This window comes from Sturnus vulgaris, unplaced genomic scaffold (genome assembly GCF_052056855.1).
Source record: "Sturnus vulgaris isolate bStuVul1 unplaced genomic scaffold, bStuVul1.hap1 Scaffold_194, whole genome shotgun sequence".
Lineage (NCBI taxonomy): Eukaryota > Metazoa > Chordata > Aves > Passeriformes > Sturnidae > Sturnus > Sturnus vulgaris.
This window is the reverse complement of record NW_028276164.1, coordinates 1,790,994-1,801,386: the sequence shown is the minus strand read 5'-3', so window position 1 is coordinate 1,801,386 and position 10,393 is coordinate 1,790,994. Positions and strand designations below refer to the sequence as shown.

The following is a 10,393-nucleotide window of genomic DNA, read 5'->3' as shown; positions in this document are numbered from 1 at the left end:
CACTCTGTAACAATTGTCTTCTATTGATCTAAATACAATTTTGTTAATATAGTTACAACTTAATTAGCACGAATCACATTTATCACACCCTGCTCAGCAGAAAGCAAAGCACCCGCCGTGTTTGATCCACAGCATTCCCATGCAAACACAACACGTGCCAGCCACTGGCAAGAAAGAAACCATATGGCAATCAAAACCAGAGCAGTGGGAGCACCACGAGCACTCCTTGGCAAATCCTGATTTATTTAGAGCAGAGGCACTGCAGAAGCCAATGAACTGCTAACAAAATCCTCTTTCTGCCTTCGACAGCCAGTTCAGGAGAGCTCCCCAGAGACAGAGGAACTTCAACTCCCTTTGTCTCTGGAGGGTCTGCTCAGGCACAGAGTGGTACGTGTTTCCAGCTGGATCTCACCTTGCAGGAACAAACAGAGCCTCTGTCCTCTCTCAGGGTCCACACCTGGCCAAGGCCATGGTGTGTGGCTGTGAGGAATCTCCCTGGGAGGAAGAAGGCTCTGCCACGAGCCACAAGGCCTGGCCTGCATTTGCCTGCCAGTGGTTGGAGGGAAAGAGAAAGAGTTCATCAGGGCTCAGGGTGAAATGAGGTTTTGGTGCTTCTGGCTCTTCTCCCAGCTTTGGTAGCAGAGCAACATCTCTGCCCCTACCACCCGCAGGCCCTTGGAATGCACACAGAACCCTCCCTTTCACTTCAGGAGACACCCAAGTGGCGGCCTCAGCTTGAAAGGACAGCTGTTGTTTCAGTGTTGCATTTCGTGGCTTGTTAAAGGCCCTCCTACCTGTGCTCCAGCCTGTGCTGGAAGGCACAAAGTTCCCATGCAGAAGGAAAGGCATGGAAAGCTTGAAGAAGGCTGAAGGGAGCACCTACGGGACTACACCTTTTGCCAGGAGGTTTCTTAAGCTTCGGCTGCTGACAAGGAGCAGACTTGACACCCCTCAATGGGTTTGTTTGTCGTTGTTTTATTTTTTGAGTCCTGTGTGAGACGTGGGAACTGGGTGCTGCAGAAGCTCCTGAAAAGCATCAGAAATGCCCGGCCCACACCCAAGGGTGCCAGAAGATCTGCTCCAGCTCTGGCCTGTCCGCGGGGTGCTTGGACAAACACCAGCGGATCAGATGTTCGCACTCTGGGCAGAGAAGGCAGAAAGCGCTGGTCACTTGCGGGAGAGCAGCACGGCGGGACACGGCCACCGCCTTCAGCCACGCGTGCCGCACGGAACCCGTGGGCACGGGCCGCCTCCAGCGGCCGGCCCTTGAGGGCACAGCGACATCCTGCCCAGCTGTGCGAGGGCCCCGCCGGGCTGAGTGCCGCCATCTGCCAAAGCCTGCCTTCTTCAGGCCGGATACCAACCTGGAGAGAGCTGGAGCCCGAAGAAGAGTTGCCCTGACACGATGTCGCGGTCGTCCCAGAAGGGGAGGCTCCCGCACACCATTTCATACAGCAGCACGTCCAGGGACCAGACGGTGGCCGAGCGGCCCTGGTGGCAGCCAAGGCCGATGCTCTCGGGCGGGCTGAACGCGCGTGTTCCTAGGGGAGACAGGCGGCGCTGTGCAGGCGCAGGCCGCTGCCTTCCCGAGCCTGGCGCCGGCCTCCCGGCTGAGGCAGGGGCTGCGCCGGCGGCCCCGACTTCCCCCGGAGGCCACCGCACGTCCTCCAACCAGCTGGCCAAAGCCAAGAAACCATTCTGCAAGGCGAAGAAGGCCAGCGGAGCAGCCCATGCCCTTGCGGGCTAGGCAGGCCGAGGGGCCGGACCCCGGCTTCTGCAGCCCCCTCTCTGTGGGCAGGGCTGGCAGCCGGCTCCTGGGGAACGGCATCTGCCCCGTGCCAAAGGGCAGCCAGCAGCCGGCTGAAGGCCGCAGCCCGCGGCCCGGCAGGGAATGGGGCCGTGCAGTGCCTGGCCCTGGCAGCGGGGCCCGGGCTGGGGGGTCACCGGCAAACCGTGTGTAGGCCCGCTCCTGGAGGAAGGTGCCGCAACCGAAGTTAATGAGCTTCAGGTCGCTGCTCTCCAGGACCACGAGGAGGTTCTCCGGCTTGATGTTGCGGCGCAGGACGCTGCAGGCGGTGCACACGGCCTCCAGCACCTGGCGGAAAAGCCAGCGCGCCACCTCCTCGCTCAGGAAGCCCTGCTCTCACAGGAACTGCAGGAGATCCTACGATGGCTCCGGACGCTCCATCACCAGGAGGAAGCTGTCAGGCAGCTCAAACCAGTCGAGCAGCTGGATGATGGAGTGGCAGCCAGAGCCCACCTTCTCCATCAGCACGATCTCCATGGGAGCACGGGTGCTGTCGGGCTGTGAGGAGGAGACAATGCCTGCAGCAGGCCTGATGCCGCCGTGTAGCTGCGCTGTCCCCTGCCTGGGATGCCCCGCAGTCTCCCTGGTGCTTGGGCTTCCTGCCAAGCCCCAGAGGATGCTTGCGAGGTGGCCCCTGCCCCAGCCCCAGCCCCAGCACCGGTCTCTGGCATCCCCAGGCCCGCGATGCTCCAGTTCGCACGCTGAGCCCACGCCCGCCCCGCTCCCCCCCGCCATCCCCTGCCTGTCACTGCCGGGGCCCCGGGCTTATCCCTGCCCACCCCGCCCCGCTCTGCCTTGCTCTGTCCCGCTGGCCGCGCTCACGCACCAGCTCGTCCCACTGCAGTACGCTCTCCCGGGCCACGCGTCTGATGGCCACCTGCAAGCCATCGAGAGAGGGGGGCTGAGCTCAAGCCCTGCCCCTCCTCCCACGCCGGCCGTTGCGGCCACTCACCGGGCTCCCGTCCGAGAGGCGGATACCCGAGAAAATGGTGCCAAAGCCACCGGTCCCCAGCTACGGGTCCAGCTGGTACAGCTCCTGCAGCTGCTTCTTTTGCCCTGTGGCCAAGAGCGAGCCATCAGCCTCGAGCCCAGGGCCCCCTGTTCAAATGTCCACCAGTCAGGCGCGCCGGGCCAGCGCGGGCCACGCTGCTCTCACCTGCTTCCTGCTGCGCGCCGGGCTGCGGCCACTGCGGGGTAGCCGTTGGGCTGGCGAGCGGCACAGCTGGGGCAGGGCAGGGCACGGAGGCGGCTGCAGGAGCCGCGGTGCAGCGGGGCAGGGCGGCACCGTCGTTGTCCCCGGCGTCACGGGCTGCACTGTGATGTTGAGAACAGCCGGGGCTACAGCCCGAGGCGTCACACAGGGGGGTCCCAGGAGCAGCTGCAAAGCAGACAGGGCTTTTTGAAACCTCTAAAGCCCTTGACGTCACAGCCACTGGAAGTAGCCGTGGTGTCTTCAGGGGCCCTGGCCCGGCCTGGGGATGCCCCTCAAGAGCCCCGGGGAAACCTCAGACAGCTCCTAGGCACATCTCACCTGCTATTAGAGAGGCCTTCGTGGTGGTTGAAGTCTCTCTTGGGGCAGCTTCCTGGAGATGGAGGAACCCCCTTGGTGTCTCGAGGGTCGTCTCCACCACGAGGCTGGGGCTGTTGCCGTCTGGCACAACCGGCACAGCATCCTGGCAGCTGTGGGCCTGCAACTGCTGGCTCCAGGACGCTCGCTGCTCCGCCAACTGCTCCTGTGAAGGCTCCCCTGGCTCGGGCTGGGCTCCCATTTGGACTTCTGGGCTTTCCTGGCCACGTCAACGGTCAGGGTTGTGCCCAGGTTCTTGACGCCCAGGGAGCTGGGAGACCTGTCCACGGGCTCTGCACCGTCCGCAGGCAGACAGGTCTCACTGCGCCTCTGCAAGGGATGGAGGTTGTCAGAGATTGCAGAGGCTCCTGCCAGGATGGAGGCTCTCTGACAGCCTGAGGTCCCTGCAAGGATGGCAGGTGTATGCTGGGGTGCTGTCCTTACAAGGGTTGAGGCTCTCCCAGGCAGCCTCTCCTAGGATCACACCAAGGAACAGTGGCCAATGGCCCAGCAGACAGCCACAGTGGCCAGCAGCAGGACAAGCACAATCACTGGCATGTCACTGTCACTCATGGCTCTGGTGCATCCCGTCGCGACTGCAGTGGCAGTGGCGGCTGCTGGCCCCTCTTATATAGCGCCAGCACAGTGATGTCACAGCGCTGTGGCCAGCACAACACAGCCCAGCCTCACCCAGCACTCAGCCCCTTTGTGCCATCACAGCCCAGCACACCTCAGGGATCAGCAGAGCAGATCATGGCTGAAGATGCACGTGGCCAGAGAAAGCCTGGAAGTAAGAAGGCTGGAAGTAAGAACGGGAGCTGAGCCCGTTGCAATGAATCGTTCCCTGGAGCCAATGGCATGTGAGGAGGAGTGCTGGTGCCAGCAGTGTCAAGCCCACAGTTCCCAGGACACTGCAGTATTCCCAACTGGAAACACCGATCATTCTGTACCTGAGCAGATCCTCCAGAGACAAAGGAGACTTGAAGTTCCTCTGTCTCTGGGGAGCTCTCCTGAACTGGCTGTCGAAGGCAGAAAGAGGATTTTGTTAGCAGCTCAATGACTTCTGCAGTGCCTGTGCTCTAAATAAATCAGGATTTGCCAAGGAGCGCTCATGGTGCTCCCACTGCTCTGGTTTTGATTGCCATATGGTTTCTTTCTTGCCAGTGGCTGGCACGTGTTGTGTTTGCATGGGAATGCTGTGGATCAAACACGGCGGGTGCTTTGCTTTCTGCTGAGCAGGGCTTGCCCTCTTCAAGGACTTTGCAGTGTTGCTCGGTGTGATGCCTAGGAGAGGCTGCCTGGAACAGAGGCAGCTGAAGAGTTTTAAAGGAACCAAGGAGGTGTTTACTAAAAGCCCTTCAAAGGATACACCTTGGGCAGTACAAGAGCCCGGCCGTGGCTCTACCCAAGATGGACACAAGATGGACGAGTGATTCAAAGGTTTTCACAGCTTTGCTTTCAGGCTTTTCCTGCCCATCTGCATCCTCAGGGATGAGTCTGTTTGTCTCATAGCCGTGGCTCTGAGGGAGCAGGGACGCCTGTCCAAAGGGCTGCCTCCCTCTGCACTCTGGCAGCTCTCACCCAGGCTCTGGCAGGGGTGAAGGCTCTTGCAGAAATATCCCAAGGCTGGAGATCTTCCTCACCCTGCTCCTCCACTGCTGATACCAACGAGTTCCCTGCACAAAGGAACGCCACCTTTTCTTCTGGAGGAACTTGTTCCTGCACAACACCAAGGGTCTTCTCCTCTGGCACCACCACAGCATCCTTAAAGCTGTGATTTAGCAAGCCACAGCTCCTGCAAATTGCTGCTCTGTGGCTGCCTGCCAGAAACCCCTTCTGCAATGGCCTTGGCCTCCACTCCTGCTTTCTGCATTTTCCTGGCCGATCTGCTTGCTCAAGGAGGAGCAGGTTCTACCAATACCTGGGGGAAAGAAAACCAAGAAGATTTGGAGTAAGAGAACAAAGAACACTACTCAGTCAAGGCAGGAGAGATGCAAACAAGTTTCCAAAATGGAATAAATAGCACAAATAAGATGATATGGAGAAGAAATTATTCTACAAGCAATTGTGATAGGAAATGAAAGCTAATGTTGCTACTAGGGAATCCATCATGTATATTATTGCTTGGCAGACAGTTTAACGTTTCTACTATTGGCTGTCCAGGCTCAAGCTATTCTAACCTGATAGCCAAAATATTTAAAAAATCTATGTATATTTGGAAGAAAGGCTTCCAGTTCTATTAAGGCTGGGCACTGTGAATCCTTCTTACCTTACAGATGCCCATGGATGTGAGGGTACAGGCAGTCCTGTCCAAAGGGCTTCTTCCTTCTCCAGTCCAGCAGCTCTCACCGAGGCTTCGGTGTTTCAGTGTTTTTTTCTTCAGCAAGTTTTTCTCCTGATGGGCTGCCATGATGTCCTTTAGGAAAGAAAACATGAATCCTATTACTCCAGCTGGTTCTTGGTAATTCTTATGCCTCTACAAGAGAATCATGAATAAAAGTTACTAAAATCAATTGTATAGCCTTCAGACCACGTGAAATTTGGGGGTGGAGGAGAGGAAGCAGAAATGGTTTCTAAATTTTCTATGAACTTACATTCAGTAAAACATAAACAAAAGACTGATATTATAGTAATCCATTAAACTTCTTGCTAACTGGAAGTTTCTTTGAGGATGTATAGTCAATATATGGCTTATTATTTACACTTAAAGGCAAACGGGAAAAAAAGCTCCGCCACGTTCTCATAAACCTTTGAAAATAAATTTCTATAACTTAACTGCCTCGCTGAATTCAAGAAATTGCTACTGCAGTAACATAACCTGTACTGGACCTTGTCAATTGGATGCTTTTGCAGCAGAGTCCTTGCTCCATATATGTAATCTACACCATAGAAAATATTTTATAATCCTACCTAAGTGAAAAACCAATGGGAATGGAGAATTACTTTCTCAGCAACACCTAATTCCCCATGTGGAACATGCTCTGTACGTTTCTTTCAATCTGATCAAACACTTCTTATGGTAAAGATCATCATCCTATAATTGGAAACTATGGACTGATTTCCCTGTTTGATGTGCCTCATTACCACAAACCTTCTGCATCCACCACCTTCACTGGCAACCTGTTCCAACGCCTGAGCACCCTAACAGCAAAAATCAAACTTTAATATGTAATCCGAATGTCCACTATCTCATCTTATGGCCACTTCCTCTCGTAGCCATGTAAGCTTCTTTTCAGAAGTGATGAGAGGAGAAGGTGGCTCGTCGTTCCTCTTTGCCGACACGGCTGGCTCCCTCCCAGGCCCGGTCGCACACAGGAAGGAACGCAGCATCCACGGGCCCGAGACCACGACGCGAGAGGCAGTCGTTATGGGCCACTCACCGGGGCTCACTCCTTCGCTGGGGGCCGATCCCTCTCTCGACAGGTGCCGGTCCCTCTCTCGCCCGGGGCCGGTTCCTCCCTCGCCGGGGGCCTTTTTCTCTCCCACCGGGGGTCGGTCCCTTCCCCACCGCACTCCGCTCCCCCACGCCGCCCCGGCCGCCGCCGCTCCCACTCAGCCGCACCAGCGGCCCCTCAGCCGGGCCCGGCCCCTCCGGGCCCCGCCCCCGCCCACCGGCCCCAGCCAATCCCCGCCCGCCCCGCCCGTCCCACGGCTCCCCATTGGTGGCCGAGCAGCGCGAGGGGCGCAGGCCCCGCCCCCGTGGCGGTGCTCGCGCCCAGGGTTCGGCCGTCACCGGGGCAGCGGCGGAGCGGGGCCCGCGCGCAGCGGCCGTTCCTGCAGGGCTGCGCTGCGAGCTCCGACAGCAACAACAGCGGGGGCAGGAGGCGCTTCGGCCAGCGGGCACGAGGGATCCATAAATAAACCCCAACGTTCTGGAACAGTGGGAACGGGTGTCCAAAGAAATAGCTTACACCTGCACTTGGGTTACAACATCCCCCTGCAGGGCTACGGGCTGGTGACTTCAGGCGGCCACAGAGCCCTTAAGGGGAACTGGGCTGACTTGACTTGTTACGAAAGCGGCCAAAGAGTCCCGAAATCAGACTGGGCCTCCTGGAATTGTTACTAAACTGTCCACATTCCACTGATCGTTCCCCGCAGTTTCCAATCATCCCACAGAAAAAGACCTCGAGGTGCTGGCCCAGAGCTGCCGAACACGAGCCCAGGTGTGCCCAGGTGGCCAAGAAGGACAATGGCATCCTGGCCAGTGTCAGCAATAGTGTGGCCAGCATGACCAGGACAGTGACTGCCCCCCTGTTCTGGGCACTGCTGAGGTCTCACCTTAATCCTGGGGTCAGTTTTGGGTTCCTCATTACAAGAAAGACTTTGAGGTGCTCGAGTGTGTGCAGAGAATTGAGCTGGGGCAGGCTTTGGAGCACAAGTCAGATGAGAAGCGGCTGAGGGAGATGGGGGCTCAGCCTGCAGGAAAGGAGGCTCAGGGACGACCTTCTCTCTTTCTCTCCAACTCTCTGGAAGGATGCTGGCTTAGGAGGGATTCCTAGTGATAAAGTATCGGTCCCATGACCATTTGTGCCAAAAAGATGGTCGCTGTGTCTTTAGGATTTGACAGCCAGGAAGCCTTGAGTAGGATAGAGGGGTTTGCTTTAGGGCACGAGTTTTTAAAGGCTGCCTAGGCAGTTTCACATTGTGATAAAGGTGTACGCTCTGCACGAGACTTTGTGGGGGTGGGTCCTGCCTGTCAGAGTCTGGAAAAGGTAATCTTTTGTGAGACATCCTGAGGGGCTGGGAATGTGTGCTAGGAGTAGATCAGATCTCTGGGAAGGTAGTGCTCTGCTCCACGATGTCTGTCAGTAATGGCACACTGGAGGCACCCAAGTGGCCAAGAGACCAGAAATCCCTCCTGGGAGGAAGGCCCAGGATGGGCTGAAAAGGTTTGGGGCCACCATAGGAAAGAAGGATCCCCATAAGGCAAGGACATGATCCTTTAGCCCTACCTTCATCTTGGAGTTTTACATCACTGGGACCCAGGACTCTGTAGACAGATGTCTGTTTTTCTAGATCTTTCCTGTCTTTCTGGTCCCCTCTTTCTTCTCTCTCACGGAAGGTAACATCAAATGAGTGTAAAGATTTTCTATGTTTGGTGAGCTAAGTCTATGCTGTGATAAGTGGTGTTGTGTTTACTCTTTTGACAATGTTCCTTAATTTTCTCTGGTTTGCCTGTAAACGTTTTTGCCAGTTTGCTAGTAAACTGTGTGCTTTTAACCTCTTGAGAATATCTGGTTGGGAATTATCCTTTGCGCCTACCTAGAGCAAAAGAATGTTGGTTTAATCCTGGAATTCAGTGACTGGGGTGCAACCCTGGCTGCTTCCCTTCCATCAGTGGATCAGGGCAGTCGGTTGCATGGTTGCTGCGGGAGCTTTTGTGCATTCGGCTTCGGGATCCAATGTGCCTGCTTTCCCTGCCTCCCTGCTGCTCGGGAATGCAGAGCCGGAGCGCGGTGCGCCGCCTGGAGCCGGGGCAGTGTCCGCCGTCACCCGAGTGCCCGGGGGAATCGCTGCCTTCGCTGCCTTTTGTCCGAGCGGCCGCTGCCCCTCCGTGAGGGCCCGAGCGAGCACCGGAGCGCCCCCTGCTGGCCGTGACTGACTGACCCTGGCCCCGCCCCCTGCTGGCCCTGAGTGACCCTGGCCCCGCCCCCTGCTGGCCCTGAGTGACCCTGGCCCCGCCCCCTGCTGGCCGTGACTGACCCTGGCCCCGCCCCCTGCCGGCCATGACTGACCCTGGCCCCGCCCCCTGCTGGCCGTGCCTGACCCTGGCCCCGCCCCCTGCTGGCCGTGACTGACCCTGGCCCCGCCCCTGCCCCTCAGCCTCTCCCAGCGCCCCCTGCCGGGTGTGGTCATAACTGCACCAAAGGGCAAACAGCGCTCAGCAGGGGCAAACTCCTGTGTTTGTGCTGTTTGTTCTGTTCTGATCTGTACATGTTTAATACTAAAGAATTGTTGCTCCTTTTCCTGCATTTTTGCTTGGAAGCTCCATAATTTCGAAAGTTATAAGGATTTGGAGGGATGGGTCTTCTTTCCATTCCGGGAAGGACCCCACCTTCCTTAGCAGACATCTTTCCTTGTAAAACAAGAGAATTTGCTAAAATACCCAAACCAGGGAAAATTTCATGATTTCATGTACTACATGATTTCACATATGAGGAAACCGGGCTATCTTTCCATTTCAGGGACATTTTCACAAAGGTAAGTGCATTAAGATTTGAATTCTACCCTTTTCTTCTCAAGCAGTGCATTCCTTTGCCTTCAACTTCAAAAGCAACAAAGTCATTATAGGTAACTGCGGCAGAATATGCTGTTGCTGTTACTGTTACAGGGACTCCCAGCTCACTTCACTCCTCTCTGTTATCGCTGCCCAGTGAAGAAGAGTCACATTTTCTTTGTCTGGCAGTCGAACATCATATCCTCCTTCTACCAGTTCTTTGCATCGCTCTGGCATTCCACACCCTAAATGAGACAAAACTGATTTACTTATTAGTTTGTTAAATATCCTCCAGTTTGGAGACAGTTGCATCCAAGAGAAAAAATCCATCTCAGGAAGCATCAACCAGCAGTTCCTATTTAAGGAAATTCCACATTTCATTCAAAGGAAGCCTTGTAAAAAGGGTGAGGCTGTGCCCTGAGGAGTAGTTGTTTCAATTTAACAAATCTGCCTGAAACGCTTTTGATTTATTTACAATAGTAGCCGTGACTTTTCTTCTTCCACTACAGGGAGAAAATGAAACTGAAAATGTTTCCTTTGTAAAAATGGAAGCTTTGTAACAATGGACATCACACTCCTGGTGAAAATGTGTCACGGCCTTTGGAGAATTGGCAGTCACCGCTCACAGGACATTAGAAAAGGGATAATTATCACTCCCAGCTCAGCCTCCAGAGCCGGGCTGACACACAGAGCTCTTGCCACCCCCTCACGGTGGGGTCCTGGCTGGAAGGATCACAGCTCGGGTCAGGCCTTTGGGTAGAGACCTGGAGAGACATTCAGGGTACAAAATGGTTGGCAGCTC

The 10,393-nt window shown here is 56.0% G+C and overlaps 1 long non-coding RNA gene and 1 pseudogene across 1 annotated transcript; both read right to left on the bottom strand.

Moving 5' to 3' along the window:
• Window positions 1-323: 323 nt before the first annotated feature.
• On the bottom strand, window positions 324-3,576 carry LOC148218181 (serine/threonine-protein kinase pim-1-like; annotated as a pseudogene).
• Window positions 3,577-4,452: 876 nt separating this feature from the next.
• LOC148218180 (uncharacterized) lies at window positions 4,453-6,881 on the bottom strand. The gene is made up of 3 exons (XR_015800556.1): window positions 6,755-6,881; window positions 5,644-5,790; window positions 4,453-5,295 (listed from the first exon to the last, which is right to left on the bottom strand). It is a non-coding gene; the product is annotated as an uncharacterized LOC148218180 (long non-coding RNA).
• Between the last annotated feature and the right edge of the window lie 3,512 nt (window positions 6,882-10,393).